Source organism: Adiantum capillus-veneris, chromosome 6 (genome assembly GCF_014529385.1).
Source record: "Adiantum capillus-veneris isolate H3 chromosome 6, ASM1452938v2, whole genome shotgun sequence".
In the NCBI taxonomy this organism is placed as follows: domain Eukaryota; kingdom Viridiplantae; phylum Streptophyta; class Polypodiopsida; order Polypodiales; family Pteridaceae; genus Adiantum; species Adiantum capillus-veneris.
In genome coordinates, this window is record NC_140936.1 from 140892589 (window position 1) to 140911831 (window position 19243).

Consider the following 19243-nt stretch of genomic DNA (forward strand, 5'->3'; position numbering starts at 1 on the left):
CAACCATCCATTCCAAATGTTGCCAATGATGATATTGATATTTTTGTTGATCTGCCTATTGATTTTGAACATGGCTCATGTCATGTGTATGATGACGTTATGCTGATAATGCTTTTTCTACTTCCAAAAATCCCATTACTTATGATGAAGCTATCTCTTTAACACAAAAGGATCAATGGAAAGAGGCTATGGAAGCAGAGTGTAACTATTCTCTTATCTCTAAAGGTACATGGATACTAACTGAATTACCTCCTGGTCGTACAGCTATTAAATGTAAGTGGGTGTATAAGACAAAAGTAAAAGCAGATGGATCTATTGACAAGTTCAAGGCGCGTTTAGTTGAAAAAGGTTACTCCCAAGTAGCTGGTGTTGATTATCAAGAGACTTTTTCACCAGTTGTTCACATTACAAGTGTTCGAGTTTTATTGGCATTTGCTGTTTAATTTGATTTAGAAGCTCATCAAATGGATGTGTGAACTGCTTTTCTTAATGGTGACTTGGAAGAGGAAATTTATATGGAACAACCAGAAGAGTTTGTTATTCTAGGTAAAGAAGACCTTGTTGCTCAACTCCATAAGGCACTATATGGTCTCAAGCAAGCTTCGCGAGCCTGGTATACAAAATTTGATCTTTTTCTCACCTCTAGAGGATTCATCTCTTGCTCGTCAGACCCCAACTTATACATAAAACGCCAAGGTAGTAGTTTTGTGATTCTTGCTCTTTATGTGGATGATACCATCCTTGTTTCCAATGATTTGGGATTTCTTCAGCAAGTGAAAAAGTTATTGTCTTCTGCATTTGATATGGTGGATCTTGGGGAGATTCACTCGTGTCTTGGCATTCAAATCCAACGGAACCGTACAAAAGGTATTTTATTCCTTCGACAGTCAAAGTTTATTGCAGATACTATTCAAAAATTTGGCATGGAATCTGCACATTCAGCCAACACACCTTGTCTTGCGAGCTCTACGAAGAACACTTCTGACAATGGCGATCAACTTGTCACAAATCAACCTTATGCTAACTTGATTGGATGTCTCCTATTTGTCGGCATGAACACTCATCCTGATATTCTGTTTGCTGCTAATTATCTTGGACAACATCTTGCATGTACTTCTCTTAAGCATTGGTCTGCTGCAAAGCGTGTGTTGAAATACTTGAAAGGTACTACAGATTTTGGTTTAGTCTATCAACGACAACTCCCATCGGATTCTATGCAATCTCTTTCTCTTTTGGGTTACACAGATGTAGACTGGGCAAGCTCACATTTATCTATGCGATCTACTAGTGGAAATTGCTTCTTTATAAATGGTTGTCTTGTTTCTTGGACCAGCAAGAAACAACTTTGTGTTGCAGTTTCTACGACTGAGTCAAATGCTGGTTGATATTGGTCACTCTCCTCTTTCTAGCACACCCTTGCGGTGTGACAAACAAAGTGCTATTAGTCTTGCAAAATACTATGTTCAACATAATAAGTCAAAGCACATTGTTTTCCATTATCATTATGTCAGGTATAAAGTACGCAAAGGAACCATTATGGTTGAGCACTGTCCAAGTGACCAGATGATTGCAAAATTGTTTACCAAAGGCCTCAACGAGTCACGTTTCATCCTCTTACGCTCGGAGCTTGGAGTTGCTTCGACCTCACTCTTTCTAGATTAGCTTCTTTGCTATTGTAATAGCTTTGTACATATGACATTGTAATCTTTTAGGTACCATGCACTATGCACACTCCACATTTGCACATTGTGATCTCTAAGTCACTTGAATATTTGTACATAGATGCACAATTCACTTTCACATCATCATCGCTGGTTCATATTTTCACATTGTATAGGGGCTTGGGTTTTTCCCTTGAACTCCCCAAGGGTTTTTTCATCCAAAGCTAGAGACCTTTGTTTGAGTGGGGGTGTTGGAGCTATATATGGCTCACTCTACTCAACTTGGTCTCACCTATATATTTGTATCTTGTCCTCAATATGAATCAGTCTTTGGGAGCGTATATGGTGTGTCTCTTGTCTCGTCTCTCTCTCTTTCTCTCTACATCTCAACACAGACAAGCGAGGAGAATGTGAACGAAGCAGCACTAGAAACCGTGCGCCTATCTCCTGAAGACGTGTTGAGGAAGTTGGCACGTCAACCAATCTATGAAGGCGCCAAAATATATGTGCTTCGTACTTGTCTGGCGTTTTTGAATCTTCAGTCAGTGTATGGGTGGTCAGATGCAAGCGTCACTGCTTTGTTTAGCTACGTAATTTACAAAAGAGATTTTCCGATTGCAACGGTGATGTGCTCAGAGAGCTTTTTAATTTAATGTGGCTTAAACAGGTTATTGCGGGATCAACTTCTCCCGGCAGGCAATGAAATGCCCCCCTCTAGGCCAGACGCAAAGCAACTTTTGACCTCAGTTGGCTTGGACTACAACAAGATTCATGCATGTCCAAATGATTGCATTCTTTTTCGCAATGAATTCGCAGATTGTCTGTCGTGTCCTAAGTGTGGAGCAATGCGCTACAAACAAGATGCAGTTGGCGAGACAGTGCCAACTAAAGTGTTGCGGCATTTCCCTATTATTCCTAGGATAAAAAGCATGTTTCGTTGTGGTTCCATTGTAAAGTTGATGCGGTGGCATTCTACGAATAGATCCACTGACGCAACATTTAGGGTGCCCGCTGATTCGAAGGCTTGGAGGCACATTGAAGATACCTAGCCACATTTTAAGAGTGAACCACGCAATTTGCGTTTGGGCATGGCAATGGATGGAGTCAATCCATTTGGCTTGAGAAGCTCGTCATGGAGCACTTGGCCTGTGTGCCTTATCAATTACAACCTCCCGCCATGGCTTGCTATCAAGAAGGGTCATTTGATTTTAAGCTTGATTGTACCTGGTAAGTTCAAGGCAAAAAACATGGATTTTTATCTAGCTCCACTAGTTGACGAGCTCCAGGAGTGATGGCATGGGATCGACATAGCAGATACGGTTGAACCAGTAGGACAACAGCATGCAAAGATCCATGGACTTCTTATGTGGACTATGCATGATTGGCCAGGATACGCAAAAGCTTCTGGTAATGGTTATTGATTTACAAAATTCTCGCTATTTGCAAGCCCTTTGCCTTGGCCTGATTCATGCTTTGATATATGCAGGACTAACAACTTCGGGATAAAATGCATGCCCAATTTGAGACAGTCTTTGGATGTGCGCTATTCTACCTCTCTTCAAAAGACAATTTACCAAGGCCACCACCGTTATCTTCCAGATGGACATCACTTACGCGAAGACCAGCGTGGTCGCGTCGAACGTCATCCTATGCATGTACAAGAGTGGCGTCGCCGATGGGAGCAACATGAGGGGCAACCTATTCCAGGAATAAAATGTTTTTCCATTCTCCATACGTTGCCGTACTGGGGTGATCTACTAATTAACCATTTGCTGGATCCAATGCATATATTCAAGAATGTGGGAGAGCTCCTCTCGAAGACAATCATGGGAATGAAAGACAATCGAGCTTCACGAGATGATTTGCAGTCGGTTGGAAAGATGCCAGAGCTGTGGCCTTTCACCAATGCAGCTGGTCAAACAAAACTTCGAAGAGCGCCATGGGTATTGCTAAAAAACGAAGAGCGACAAGTGAAAAGGGTGATTTTAGAGTTCAGGGCGCCAACAGGATATATGCGATGTCTCTAGACAGCATTCACCCGTGATGATCAACTGTCAGGGTTGAAATCGCACAACTGGAATAAGTTCTTGCAATTCATTCTTCCAATTGCGTATACAAGATTTCACAGCTAGTGCGGTGGATCTCTTCCAAGGAGATACGGGAGGAATCTATTGCAGTCGCAAGGGCTAACTCCATTGAGGCAGTTTGCATGATTGAGAAGTATCTACCCACGAGCTGCCTAACTATCCAAATGCACTTGCTCGTCCATGTAGTAGATGAGGTTGCAGTGGCAGGTACAGTCCACAGCCGTTGGATGTTCTTTCTAGAGCGGTTCATGAAAACACTTAAGGGTTTTGTTCGCCAAAAAGCGCGTCCAGAGGGGAGCATGACAGAAGTATGGCTGGTGCAAGAGTCTCTTGTGTTGACGATCGAATTTATATCTGTTTCTGACCCAGAAATGCCTCGACTGTGGAGCGATGAGGAGGATGCAAGACTAGTGGGAGAGGAGCCGCAAGGGCAAGCGATGCCGAAGAAAATGAACCTGGCCATGCGAAAAAAGATCATGAAGTTCTGTATACTAAATTCAGCGCCGATGCAAAAATGGCTTGAAAGGTACGAAGAAGAGAAAGAGAGACGCAATCTAGAGCGACAGGATTTCAGGCGAAGTCGAACGACTAGAGGCTTACCCTTGCCAGACTATCTCGCTCCTCTACCTGAATTCCCTACAATGGCATGGTTGGACAAGACAGTGAGAGCAGCTCGACAAATCGGAGAACCCATATCTCTAGAAGAGGAAGAGCTGGCTATTGGATGTGACTGGAAGTATCATACATACATGGCACTGTGGTCGCATGGAAAGCATTTCAGAACACAACAAATTGACAGCAGAAGAAACACATTTGACAGTGGGGTAATGGTTAGTTTCATGCAAAAGAGCAGGGCCAGTGCTAGAGACACGAATGAGAGCACTGGATTACTGTGGTCTGGTGTCAGATATCCTGAAAGTAAGATTCAGGCGGTTTGAGATGTTTTTGTTGGATGTGAAGTGGTTCAAGGTGATTACTTCTGGTCGCAATGCAACGGTACGTAGAGATGGAAATAAGCTTGTGTAAATAGATTCTACAAAGACTTGGACAGATGCGAGCGACACATTTGCTCTCACTGAACATTGCGAGCAAGTGGTCTTTGTAACGGACCCTCGAGAGCGACAATGATGGTTTGTGGTTCAGGTTGATCCAAGAAATAAACAAGTATTTGAAGGACAAGATATCCTGGAGGAAAGTCAGTCAGACGACGTCCATACTACTGTGACATTAGATGAGATGGACGAAGGTATGGCAGAGGAAGCTGACAGATATACGAGGGATGACGCAGACGAGCCAGAATTGACACTTGTAGATGAAGATGCAATGGATGAAGACAATCTACCAAAACGAATTGGGGCAGAGTTATGTTTGCAATTAGAGATAGACGATGATACGGTGCAAGATCTTATCGATGATGCCTCACTCGTCGAGGCCTAGGCCTGTAAGTGTTTGTGTGAAGACTTTGATTTAAAATTAAGCTTAAAGTTAATTTAAACAACTGTGTTCTCACACTTTATTTTACTTTCTTTGTGCAAGACTTTAGTATGGCAGACGAGATTCCAGATCCCGCTTCCATGAGTGCAGATGCATTCATGGGCTTCGTTACACGGATGACACCTGCTCAGATGGCAGAAGCTTCTCAGTACTGGGTAGCCAGAGGCACGGGTACTACACCTCTGGGCTTCACACCCGAGGGACCGACGCCTAGGGGGGGGACGCCTACGGGGTTCAGGACGCCTATGGGTACGACGCCTTGTTCTCCCATCACGGCCGCTTCGACACCTAAGAGTGGGGCAGAGGCGGGTACATCCTCATCTCCGCAGCACAGGCGCACTCGCCGATCTCAGTGATCGTCAGGTGGAGGTTGTGGTTTCTGTGGAGAAGGGTCCACAGATTCTTCGACCCCTCCTCGCTCACGACCCCCGTCTTACCCAGGCACACCTCTCGACACACCTGTTGGCACACCTCGGACACCTTAGGGGGCACACGATTCTAGTGCCTCCAAGCTCTATACTATACGAGGAGATGGTTCTGTTGACATGGATAGAGTCGGAACTGAGATGCGACAACGGATTCGCCAGCTCGTGGAGCTGCAGTTTTTGACCAGCATTCTGACGTCTTGGGATCAGCAAGACAAGGAAAAAGTCACTTACATAGTGGAGACCATCCTGAGAGAGTACCAGCCTGCTCAGGGTTCTTCCGTTGTTTCGGCGCGATGGATCAAGGGTGTTGCACGGGACACCATCAAACATCGACGAGATGCAGCTCGGAAGGCTTTCAGGACCGGCTCGCCAAAGCCTTCGGGCATCCCACACGAGACATGGCTGCAGATCAGGGAGGATGAGCGGACAGCGGCCACGCGGTTCAGATAGCAGCGTGAGGCCGCGCAGGTACGGCAGATGACAAGGGGGACATCTCATCTTGGCAGCGGAGGCTTCGACACCTGTCGCTATGAGTTTGTGAGTTTCTAATCCAATCTTAACTATGGCGTTTTTTAAAACGCGATGAATCATGTATTCTTATTACTTTGATTTTTGTATAAACGTAGAATCTTGCGATGCATCGAGCTCCATCACGCGAGGAGGAGTCAGATGGGTATCGCAGAGGTATCTATGAAGTATTGAATGATCTTGAAGCTTCAGGAGAGCTTGTAGACTGGGAGGCCTTACAGTCTCACTGATCGCTTGAGGTGAGACGTTAATATGTGTGAGCTGATTTAATTAAGTCAGTATATATGAAGTAATATCAATACTAATTTTGTGAGTTGTCCTATGTGCAGGTTGCGACGCCTAGTCATTAGTGGACCAGATTTCATCTATATGCTTTGTGAGACACAGACACGCTTCTATGTCTCTTTTTTGTACAAACAGTTAGTGTTCAGACAGTTATTGTTTCCCTTATGGTTATGATTATTGTCATTGTCATTGTATAGACAGTTATTGTTTCTCTTTCTGGTTATGCTTATGGTTATTGTTAATTTTGTTTATGGTTATGGTTATCTGCATTATGGTTTTGATTAAAGTGGTTATAGAAGGTTATTGTTTTAAGTTATGGTTATGGTTCGTTATGGTTATGCTTTTAAGTTATGGCTATGCTTTTCAGTTGGTACGGTTGTCTTTCATTGGCCTTAAATCTCATGTGAGATCCTACATGGATAGCATGTAGGAGGCGTATACTGCATGATATGTTTTTTTTTTAAAAGTCTATGTAAAAACAAAGGAAACTCTGCCGAAATTTCTGCGCGCGGGAGCATGGTTGATATTTTGGTGCTGCTCGCTTTCTTGGGCAGAGGGCAGGAAGTCTGGCTGTGGCTGTGTCCATCTTTTAACTGGGCACAGGCCAGGCTACCTGCCCTCTGCCCAAGAAAAAAGTTTTCTGCTATGGTCGTCGCTATATGCGTCGTTATGCCCATCGCTATTAGAGTCGCTATCCGCGTCGCTAATAGCGACTGGTTTGTAACATTTAATGGCCTAAAATCTTATTTGTAGCGGAAATTAGCATGAACATAGTGGGCATTTCATTAGAATAGATTCCTAATGAGAATTACAAGAGTGCTTGGGTGGAGAGAGCAACAAAAAGCATAACACCTAGTTAGATAGCATCGACAATACTTTCAAAAGAGAGAGCAATTAAGCTATTGACAACAGTTGAGGACCGGATTTGCATGGAGCCGGTCCCCCCTCCAAAAGGCTTTGTATTATGGTTTCTCCCATCAAGAGAGACATTGTACAATACAATTCTTTGTGTTCCTTCAAGACTAGCTAGTGCAATGAAGATGGAAGCTTCATACACCAAGCAAACACTTAATCAAACACAACTTGAATTATCCCCGTTCTCAGACCCAAGACCTCACACACCTTCGAAGATGGTGAGAGCTAGCAGGGTATGAGAGTAGATTGAGAGGAAAAAGAAGTATCTTACGAGAAAGAAGTACATCTCCTCACATAATCACTCATATTAGCATAGCTTAGCTTAGTAATTAGCTTGGTAGAGAAGATGAGCATGCATTGAAGCTTGGCTCTTGGTTGGATTTGCATCCACATGCCAAGAGAGTGTTGATGTAGGCTTCTATCTCACAAGCTTGGAGTAGGTGATGAGCTCTCCATTAAAGCTTGGGAGGAGATAGAGTATTTTCCCTTCACACATGGTCAAGTGTGAGAGTGTGTGTGTCAATCCAAGCAAAAATCAGCCCCCCTCTCTCTCTTGGGCGAGCCCTAGCTGCTAAATTAGGCTGGCTTTTGCCTCATTGGACCTCCCCAGTTCAAGCCAATAGGGATTAAGCAGCATAAGTGATAGCCTTCTGACATGTGTCCCCCTTTCCCCTTTTGTGAGAGCTTTAGGTAATTAAATAATTAAACTAAACTCTCATTGGACCCCTTTGCCTCCTGGCCAATAGGAATCAGGCAAGCCATGGGGCTCCTGAATGCTCATTGGACCCCTTGGGAGACTGCCCAATAGTCTTCTAGGACACTTAATTCTTATTGGTTTCTTTTATTAAATGTTTTTAAATTAATTAAACTAGATTTACTCTAGCTTAATTCTCATTGGTCCACTTCAAGGGTCTTCCAATAGGAATTGGGCACACCTTGTGGGCATCTGGCCTAGTTTGATGACTCCTGTCCCTAATTCCTTTTGTGTAAAGGGAGCCTGTGTGTGTGTGTGTGTGGTTTTCTCTCTCATCCCCTAGTTTTGGGGCTCGCCCCCTCCCTTGTAGGGATGCAGAAAGACTTTTTGGGTACACACTAAGCATCCAATTTTCCCTAAGGTTGACCTTTGGACACAACCTTTGAATTTTGGAACCTTAGCATTTTGGAAGTCTTAATGGGCTGAACCTTAGGGTCTTTTTGGCCCATTGTTTCACATGGCTCTTTTGCAGATGGCCCCCCCTTTGGATCCCTATTTTCCCTCCTTTGGATCCCTACTGTGGCCGGTCTGCTAACTTAACCAATATTCTAGCTTTTTCTCCCTTGGCACTTCCCCACATTAAATGATCAGTTTAATATGAGAAAATCATTTAGGAGAATTAGATATTGATTATTATGACATTACCTCTCTCTTGAAATCATAGTCGTCCTCGACTATGGTGTAGAGAAGATAAAGCATATGCATGAGTCCTTTTCTTAGCGGGTAGAGGATCCCTATGTTACCCTACGACATCATTCCATAATGGATGACTAGTCCATTTGGCGCTTGAGAGCCTGAGGCTGCCGCAAGCATGTCTGCACATTAGTCCTATCAATCTTCCATAGTAGAGTGACAAGCTCTACTTGGTGTTCCGGAGACGTCGTCTCCGCAAACTTGATCTAAGCATGCATACTACTTCATTTTTGTGCACAAATAAAGAAAAAGAGAGTCTTATAAGACAAAAATTTTTGTTCATTTTTAACATTTTGTACATTTGCTTACTCTTGGGAAGCATTGTAAGCATTGACAAGGTTTAGGTTATCCTTTAATTGTATGCCTTGCATCCATCTAGCATCTTCAAAAGGATAATTTTTAAACTTAATAAGATATCGTCGGATAGTCTTACCGCCTCTTAATACCTTGTCTTCATGTCGGAGAATGGACTCGGGCTGCAGCACCTCCTCGTGGTCCTCGATCTCCGGTGGGTCTTCAATAGTTGGTTCTTGAGGTGGCTCTCCTTTGTAAGGCTTTAAGAGGCTCACATGAAAAGCATTGTGTATGAGCCAATGATTGGGCAACTTAAGTTGATAGGCCATCTCATTGATTGGCCTAAGAATCTGGAAGGGACCATAGTACCTTTTTGCTAGTTTAGCATAGTACTTTTGGTGGCCCGTAGGATTCTTGCCCGTCGTGTGCCTTAAGCGAGCCTTGGGAAACTTTAACAAGACCCAATCGTTTTCTTTAAAGGCTTGGGCTCTTCTGTGCTTGTCAGCAGCAGCCTTTTGCCTTTGCTGTGAGATAGAGATAGCATCCTTAATCTTTTGGAAAGATTCTTGTAGGTCTCGGCTATACTCATCTGCAGCGAAGATCTTCCCATGTACCTTAAGTAGCAAGGGACTTTTTGATCTTCCCTCAATTACCTCGAAAGGTGCTTTTCCTGTAGAAGTATGTACAGTGTTATTGTAAGCATACTCTACTAAGGGTAAGTACTTCTCCCATTGGGATCTTTGATCTACTTCCGTTACATAGGCTTTTAGTAGATCGAGAATAGTTAGGTTAGCTATTTCACTTTGGCCATCAGTTTGTGGATGATAGGCCGAAGAGAAGTTTAGCCTTGTTCCTAAATTCTCAAAGAGACCCTTCTAGAAATTACTGGTCATTCTAGGATCTCTATCCGACACTATGGACATTGGCAAGCCATGGTACTTGAAAATTTGTGAAATGAAGAGGGTTGCCATTTGATGGGCTTTGATAGTCTTTTTGACAGGTATAAAATGAGCTTGTTTACTGAACCTGTCTACTATCGTCCATATTCCCGTATTCCCATGGATAGACTTAGGCAATCCAAAGATAAAATCCATGGATATGCTCTCCCATGGTGAATTAGGGATTGGCAAGGGTTGAAGCAATCCAAGTTGCTTCCCTCTATCAAATTTTGTCGTTTGACATACCACACATTTGGAAACATACTCATGTATGTTCACTTTCATGGTAGGCCAATAGAAATATGTTTCAATTCCCTTTAGGGTAGACTGAATCCCTCTATGCCCCGCATATGGGGGAGCATGAGATTCATACATTACTTTCTCACGTAGTGAGTTAGTAACGCATAGTCTATTGCCATAGAGAAGATAACCATCTTGTAAAGTAAATGGTTCTTCTTTCTTCCCTAAGGCAAGGGCTGAAATCACATCTCTAAAATCGGGATCAATAGCATACTCATCTATCATTAAAGATAGATCATTGTGAGTTGCTATGGAAACCGCATTCACTCTCGGTCGTCTTGAGAGTGCATCGGCTACTTGATTATGCTTGCCAGCAATGTGAGCAATATGAAAATGAAATTGCGAAAGGAAATTTGCCCACCTCATTTGTTTGTCGGAGAGCTTGGTCTGCGTCATGAAGTACTTAAGACTTTGGTGATCCGTTCGCAGAATGAAAGGAGTCCCCAATAAATAGTGCTTCCATGAGTCTAAGGCATGTAGAACTGCAAGGAGTTCTTTTTCGTATATGCCTAGAGCTTGCTCAACAGGGTCGAGCCTTCGACTCTCATAGCCTATGGCGTGCCCTTCTTGGAGCAAAACAGCCCCAAGGCAATCACCACAAGCATCACATTGGACCTCAAATGGTTTTGAGAGATCCGGTAGTGTAAGCACAGGTTGAGAGATAAGCTTTTCTTTAAGCTTTTCGAAAGCATTGTTCTCCTTAGCAGACCACGTATACCTAACATTTTTCTTTGTTAGGTCATGTAATGGTCCCGCAATTTGTGAGAACTTTTCTATGAAGCGTCTATAGTATGCACACATACCTATAAAGCTTCTTAGTTCATGAAGATTCCTTGGTTTAGGCCATCCTTTTATTACCTCTAACTTGGATGGATCCATTTGGATTCCATCTTGAGAGATAATGTGACCTAAATATTGAATCTCTTGCAAGAAAAATTCACTTTTCTTTCGATTAACATAAAGTTTATTCTCTCTTAAAACTTGAAATATTACCTGGAGGTGTTGCTTATGTTCCTCTAATGAATTAGAGTAGATGATAATATCATCAAAGAACACTCCAGTGAAGGTTCGATGAGGTCTGAACAGCTTCTCCATCAAGCGGTTAAATGTGGCTGGTGCATTAGTCAAGCCAAAAGGCATGACAATGTATTCGTAAAGACCAAATGTAGTACGAAATGCGGTCTTTACAATGTCTTGATCAACTATCCTTATTTGATGATAGCCACTTTTTAGGTCAATCCTACTGAAGTAGGTCGATCCTTGTAGCTTATCAAATAGGTCTTCTACCCGTGGAACGGGAAACCTATTCTTGATAGTGATCCTATTTAGTGCTCTATAGTCGACACACATACGATATGTGCCGTCTTTCTTTTGCACTAATAGCACAGGTGAGCAAAATGGAGATGAGCTAGGCCTAACCATGCCCTTCTCAATTAACTCATGCACTTGCCGCATAATCTCCTCTTGTTGAGCTTGAGAAACTCTATAAGGAGGTTTGTTAGGCGGTGAACTTCCTGGAAGAAGTTCAATTGCATGGTCGTCATTACCTCGTTTAGGAGGTAGCTCACAAGGGATGTCGTCAATAAAGACATCTTGAAACCCCTTGAGAAAATTGGATAACTCTAATTCCTTTTGGTTGCTTTTATTTTCTTTTGCTAAAGCATTAGGTTCATTTTGAGAATCTTTAACAAAAATCATGTACACGGAAATAGAGCTCTTTATTGACTTGTTGAAAGCTGGTGTATGTACAATGGGGATGGTGTTACCCATCTCCCTAGCATCTATATACATGTCCTTTTCCCTGAACTTAAAGGAGATTCTCCTTTCAGGAAATTTAACATGGGCAGCCAGACGGTCAAACCATGGTGCCCCTAGGATTACATCCTCATGCTTGAGAGGAGAGATAAAGAAATCCTCTTTGTCCACATAGCCTTGGACATGAAGCCTCAATTTCCCGATTAAGGGAGTGACTGAAGCTTCTTGCCCCTTGAAGGCACTGTCTGCGGGTAGGATATCTCCCATCTCGTAGGATTGTATGCCTAGCTTGGTGGCTAACTCCATAGATATGAAATTGTGAGTAGAACCAGGGTCAAAGAGAATAAAAGCATCATGTTCTCTTACCTTTCCCCAAGCATGGCATAGAGGAGATCCTTTGTGGTGAGTTTGGTGAATCTCCTCCTCTTGGATTTCAACCAAAGAAGCTCTAGGAGGATCTTGGCGGTTGTTCTTTTGGGGACAAGCGCGGTACGCATGCCCTTGTTCGCCGCACTTGAAACACCGGTTATCTTTACGATAACGCTCAAGCTCTTCAGGAGAGAGTTTATTCTTTCCTTTGTAAACTCCCTTCTCTTTAGCTTTGTTGGAATTGCCCTTAGGAGACTTTTGGACATTGTCCTTCCCCTTAGGCTCATTGGAACCTTTGTTTTCCGGGGGCTTATTATTTCTTTTACCCCCCGTTTGGAAATTGATTCGCGAGGCCACCATAGTATGGTGTATTACCGCCGATATGGTACGTGGCCTTTGGGAGTTGACATACTCCGCCATTTCTTCGGTTAAGCCCGCACAAAATTGTTGCTTTTGCTCTCCAAAATCCAACTTTTTGAAGACAGTGGCTTTGAGTTGTAGGTCCCAAAACTTGTCTACATATTTGTGGATGGATTCATTGGGAGAGAGCTTTAAGCTTCGCCATTCGGTGAGTACTTTGTCTTTGGCATCGGTGGCCAAAAACTGCTTCATAATGGAAGCTCTTAAAGCCTTCCATGTTCGTGGAGCTTCACCGTTGGCTCGTAGGCTAGACCACCATTGTCTGGCGGACTTTTGAAAGTGCATAGCTACATGGCGTAGCTTAGAGGACTCCGTGAAGCCCTCATCTCCAAACGCCGCATCAAATTGCTGGATAAAGGCCAAAACTTTGTCTGTAGCACCGAAGGTGCCATCATAGGTAAGGAAAGAGATGCTCTTCCCTCCCTCTTTGAATTTCTTCAGCTTGGACGACCTCTTCCATGCGGCATAGGATTTCCTATGGCCTCTTCTTTTTGATGGTTCAAAAGTTGCACCATCACTTTCTTCAGAAGATGAAGAATTTGAAGAAGGTGGAGAAGAGGGTGACCTCTTTCTCGCCTTTTTCTTGTCTTGATCTTTGTCGTCTTCACCATAGCTTTCATAAGAGGAAGAGGATGAAGAAGATGGAGAAGAGGGTGTCCTCTTTCTCGCCTTTTTCTTCTCTTGCTTTTTATCATCCCTCTTTGAATTATGGCGTGGAGAAGAGTGTGATGGTCTTCTCCGCTTTGGTGGTGATGGAGAGCGTTTAGCCCGCCGTCTTCGTGGAGCCATCTCCGCCGAGGTGGCGGGAGACTCGCTTCTTTCTCGTTCCTTCGGTGGAGGCTCTTGAGTTCTCCTTTGGGAAGGAGATGCATCATCAAGAAGTAAGTTCTTGAGCCCTTCATATGGATTCTCTTCTTCTTCCCGAATCGGAGAGAGACCTCTTTTGGTAGTCTCACAAGGAGGCTTCCTAGGTGTTCTCTCGTCATGGTGATGAGCTTGGAGAATCCCGTGAGCACGGAGCTGCCGTTGCACTTCACTTTGGAGAGATGGATTGCCCATGGCTTGTTGAAGCCTAGAAACAAGATAATTAACAAGCATTGAAGCATCATTAGTAGCTTGCTCATGAGCAAAATCAAAGTTATCAACATTAATTTCACTCTCTTTAATATTGTCAGCCATTCTAACAACTTTTAGGTGTAAACTTTTTAGGTGTACTTTGGCACTTCAAGCCCTAGTTGCTACTCCTCTTTACCCCTTTAGAAAAAGCACTCAAGCTACTGTACCCGCGGCTCGAATACCATTAATTGCAAGGAATAGAAGAGAGGGTCTTTCGACACCAAAACAGCACCGGCTCCTGTCAAGCTTCTAATAGCTCAATAGTGGTTAAGCCGTAGGCAAGCCCCGTAGGACTCCACTATTAAGACCATAGCTCTCGACGGTGATGCCCCGTTAACTGCACAAAGGCAGGCGCACTGCAAGGCTGAAAAATCCCTATTCTACTTACTCACAGGCAATTAATAATACCAACCATTTGTAGCTAGCTTGAGGACCTCCCTTCTTGAGCAAGAAAAGAGAAACCTTGAGCTCTGATACCAATGTAACATTTAATGGCCTAAAATCTTATTTGTAGCGGAAATTAGCATGAACATAGTGGGCATTTCATTAGAATAGATTCCTAATGAGAATTACAAGAGTGCTTGGGTGGAGAGAGCAACAAAAAGCATAACACCTAGTTAGATAGCATCGACAATACTTTCAAAAGAGAGAGAGCAATTAAGCTATTGACAACAGTTGAGGACCGGATTTGCATGGAGCCGGTCCCCCCTCCAAAAGGCTTTGTATTATGGTTTCTCCCATCAAGAGAGACATTGTACAATACAATTCTTTGTGTTCCTTCAAGACTAGCTAGTGCAATGAAGATGGAAGCTTCATACACCAAGCAAACACTTAATCAAACACAACTTGAATTATCCCCGTTCTCAGACCCAAGACCTCACACACCTTCGAAGATGGTGAGAGCTAGCAGGGTATGAGAGTAGATTGAGAGGAAAAAGAAGTATCTTACGAGAAAGAAGTACATCTCCTCACATAATCACTCATATTAGCATAGCTTAGCTTAGTAATTAGCTTGGTAGAGAAGATGAGCATGCATTGAAGCTTGGCTCTTGGTTGGATTTGCATCCACATGCCAAGAGAGTGTTGATGTAGGCTTCTATCTCACAAGCTTGGAGTAGGTGATGAGCTCTCCATTAAAGCTTGGGAGGAGATAGAGTATTTTCCCTTCACACATGGTCAAGTGTGAGAGTGTGTGTGTCAATCCAAGCAAAAATCAGCCCCCCTCTCTCTCTTGGGCGAGCCCTAGCTGCTAAATTAGGCTGGCTTTTGCCTCATTGGACCTCCCCAGTTCAAGCCAATAGGGATTAAGCAGCATAAGTGATAGCCTTCTGACATGTGTCCCCCTTTCCCCTTTTGTGAGAGCTTTAGGTAATTAAATAATTAAACTAAACTCTCATTGGACCCCTTTGCCTCCTGGCCAATAGGAATCAGGCAAGCCATGGGGCTCCTGAATGCTCATTGGACCCCTTGGGAGACTGCCCAATAGTCTTCTAGGACACTTAATTCTTATTGGTTTCTTTTATTAAATGTTTTTAAATTAATTAAACTAGATTTACTCTAGCTTAATTCTCATTGGTCCACTTCAAGGGTCTTCCAATAGGAATTGGGCACACCTTGTGGGCATCTGGCCTAGGGAGCTGACATGTGTCCCTCATTCCTTTTGTGTAAAGGGAGCCTGTGTGTGTGTGTGTGTGGTTTTCTCTCTCATCCCCTAGTTTTGGGGCTCGCCCCCTCCCTTGTAGGGATGCAGAAAGACTTTTTGGGTACACACTAAGCATCCAATTTTCCCTAAGGTTGACCTTTGGACACAACCTTTGAATTTTGGAACCTTAGCATTTTGGAAGTCTTAATGGGCTGAACCTTAGGGTCTTTTTGGCCCATTGTTTCACATGGCTCTTTTGCAGATGGCCCCCCCTTTGGATCCCTATTTTCCCTCCTTTGGATCCCTACTGTGGCCGGTCTGCTAACTTAACCAATATTCTAGCTTTTTCTCCCTTGGCACTTCCCCACATTAAATGATCAGTTTAATATGAGAAAATCATTTAGGAGAATTAGATATTGATTATTATGACAGGTTTCACAGCAACGCGTATAGAGACGCGCATAGCGACGGGCAGCGTCGATATATGCGTCGATAACACCTGTTTTTGTTGTAGTGTATGCTTTGGAATTATGTTATAAAATTACGCTACCATCTTCTCATGTTGTTTTGGAACTATGTTGTTTCAAAATTATGCTATGAAAAAATCTTGTTTTGAAATTATGTTTTGAAGAAATTTCGTTTAGAATTATGTCGTTTTTGAAATTATGCGGTGGATGAGGTTTAGCTTGTAGGTTTTGGTTAGGTTTAGTTTAAGTTATAGGTTAGGTTAGGGTATAGGTTAGAGGTTAAGTTATAGGTTATAAGTTAGGTTATACGCTAGGATAGGTCAAGTCATAGGTTATGCTAGATTAGGTTTAAGTTATAGGTTAGGTTAGGTTCAGTTATAGGTTAGGTTAGATTAGGTTATAGGATGCAATTAGGTTAGATTATCTTATAGGTTAGGTTAAGTTAGAGGTTAGGTTAAGTTATAGGCTATAGGCTAGGTTAGCTAGATTAATTATAGGTTAGGTTTAGGAAACATGCTAGGTTATATGTTAGGTTAGGTTAAGTTATAGGTTGTATATATGTAAAAGCTTAGGTTAGGTTATAGGTTAAGTTAACTAATTTTTAGGTTATAGGTTTGGTTTGAAAAAAAATGATGCTCGCAAATGAAACATTGGCGTTCCATAATCATGATGTTAGTAGCTTACAAAATTATTGTCAAGTCAATTTTCCAAAGACTCTCTCTCTCACTCTCAATAAGGGTATCACTCCTCACCAACAAGGTTTCATAAAAGGAAGATCTATTTAAGATAACACCTTGACATCAATGTTTGGATTAGAATACACACTATTCACCATGCAAGATTGTGTCAGTTATAGGTTAGGTTAGAGCTAGCGACAAATAGTAGAAAAAACGCAAACGAATGTACTTCGATTATGTTAGGTTATAGGTTATGTTAGGTTAGAGCTAGCGGCAATTTAATAGTAGAAAAAACGCTTGCAAACAAACTTCAAAGATAACTCGTGCACTTCAAAAACGCAAACGGACTTCGATTAGGTTAGGTTATAGGTTAGGTTAGATTGTAGGCTAGGTTTAGGTTTAGGTTACAAGTAAAGCTAGATTATAGGTTATGTTAGAGCTAGGGACGTTAGTAGAAAAAACGCAAACGAACTTCGAGATGACTCATGTACTTCAAAAAACACAAACGAACTTCGATTAGGTTAGCCAATAGGTTAGGTTTAGGTTATAGGTTATGCTAGGTTAGGTTAGGTTAGGTTTAGGTTATAGGTTAGGTTAGTTTATAGGCTAGGTTAGAGCTAGCAACAAATTAATAGTACAAAAAACGCAAACGGATTTCAAGAATGGTTATAGGTTAGGTTATAAGTTACGTCAAGGTTATAGGGTTTTCGTTATGTTAGGATAGGTAGGTTTAGGTTAAAGGTTAGATAGATTATAAGTTAGGTTAGAGCTAACGGCAAGAAGTAGAAAAAACACAAACAGATTTCAAGAATGACTTGTGTACTTCAAAAAACGCAAACGGACTTTGATTAGTTTATGTTATAGGTTAGGTTTAATTTGGTTATAGGTTAGGCTAGGTTAGGTTATGGGTTATAGGCTAAGTTTAGGCTATAGCTTTGAAAAGCGCTAGCGCAATTAGACTTTAAAAGCGCACAAAGACTTCAAAAACACTAATATATAGTCATTGACCTTGTGTTCCTAATCTTCGTCCACCTCTAGACCGAGGTGTGCGGGGATCGGGCATGGCTAGAGAATGTGAGGTTGTTAGAGCTAGCATAAATAGTTGAAAAAATGCAATCAAACTTGAAAAGCGCCTTGTGTACTTCAAAATGCAAACGAAAATTAATAAATGAAGTAAAATAACACAATCGGACTTCAAAAGTGCACACAACTTCAAAAACCTTAATATATAGTCATTGACCAATAAAGACAATATTATTAACCTGTGGTCTTAATCTCCGTACACCTCTAGACCGATGTGTGCAGGGATCGGGCCTGGCTAGAGAATGTGAGGTTGTTATGTATTGTCATGTAGTTAGTAGTGTGTAGTTATAACAACTAGAGTCTTTTAATTATTTGTCACATCATGATCATTGGTAAATAAAATATGGACAATAGGATGGCGTGTCCTTGTGCGCATTGCAAGCATCAGATCTTTCAAAAGCAAGAAATCTGTGACAAGCACATATGTAATCACGCTCTCTTTCTGATAGAGCAACTATAAGACTTGCGTTATCGATCTCATGGTCCAGAGACAATAGATCAAACTCCGCAAGTACATATTGCTCCAATTTCATCCCAGAGATATAGGTACAATGCTGACAGTCCAAAGCCGGCATGGTTGGATGCAAAGGAGTGGACGGGGAGTGCACGAGAGACACAAGACAATCCAAACAGATTTCAACAACAAAGAGATGCAGCCACATCTCATGGAGCGTCACATCTTGGGAGTGAAGGGTACGACACACTTCGACATGAGTTTGTAAGTATTATATGTATGCTTTGCATTTTTGAAAATATATACAAATTTTGAACATTCATCTCATGATTAAACCATAATTTTGTAGGAAGTTTCTGTGAAGCACCTTCCAACACGCCGAGAGGAGAAATATGAGTACAAGTATGGACTTGTGACCCTTTTGACCCAGCTATACAGGAGGAGGGAGAGGACGATGACTGGGAGGCATTACCATGACGATCTTCTTGATGCAGTCTTACTCAGTCATCTTCATACAGTCTTCTTTGTACAATCTTTTTTGTAGCTATGGTCTTTTTGATATAGTTTTACTCAATGACTATTTGAATGTACAATTTTGTAGTGCTTATGTTTATGGTTTTACATTTTGTTTTTTATTATGATTTGGTTTGCAATTATGGTATGGCACAGAGGTTATGGTCATGGTATGGCACATAGGTTTTGGTCATGGTTTGGCAATCAAGTTATAGTTATGGTTTTGTAATGATGGTATGGAAATCATGGTATGGTTAGGGTTTGGCAATCAAGTTATGGTTATGGTTTTTAGTGATGGTATGGCAATCATGTGATAGTTATGGTTTGGAAATCAGATTATGGTTATGGTTATGGTTTTGCAATGATGGTA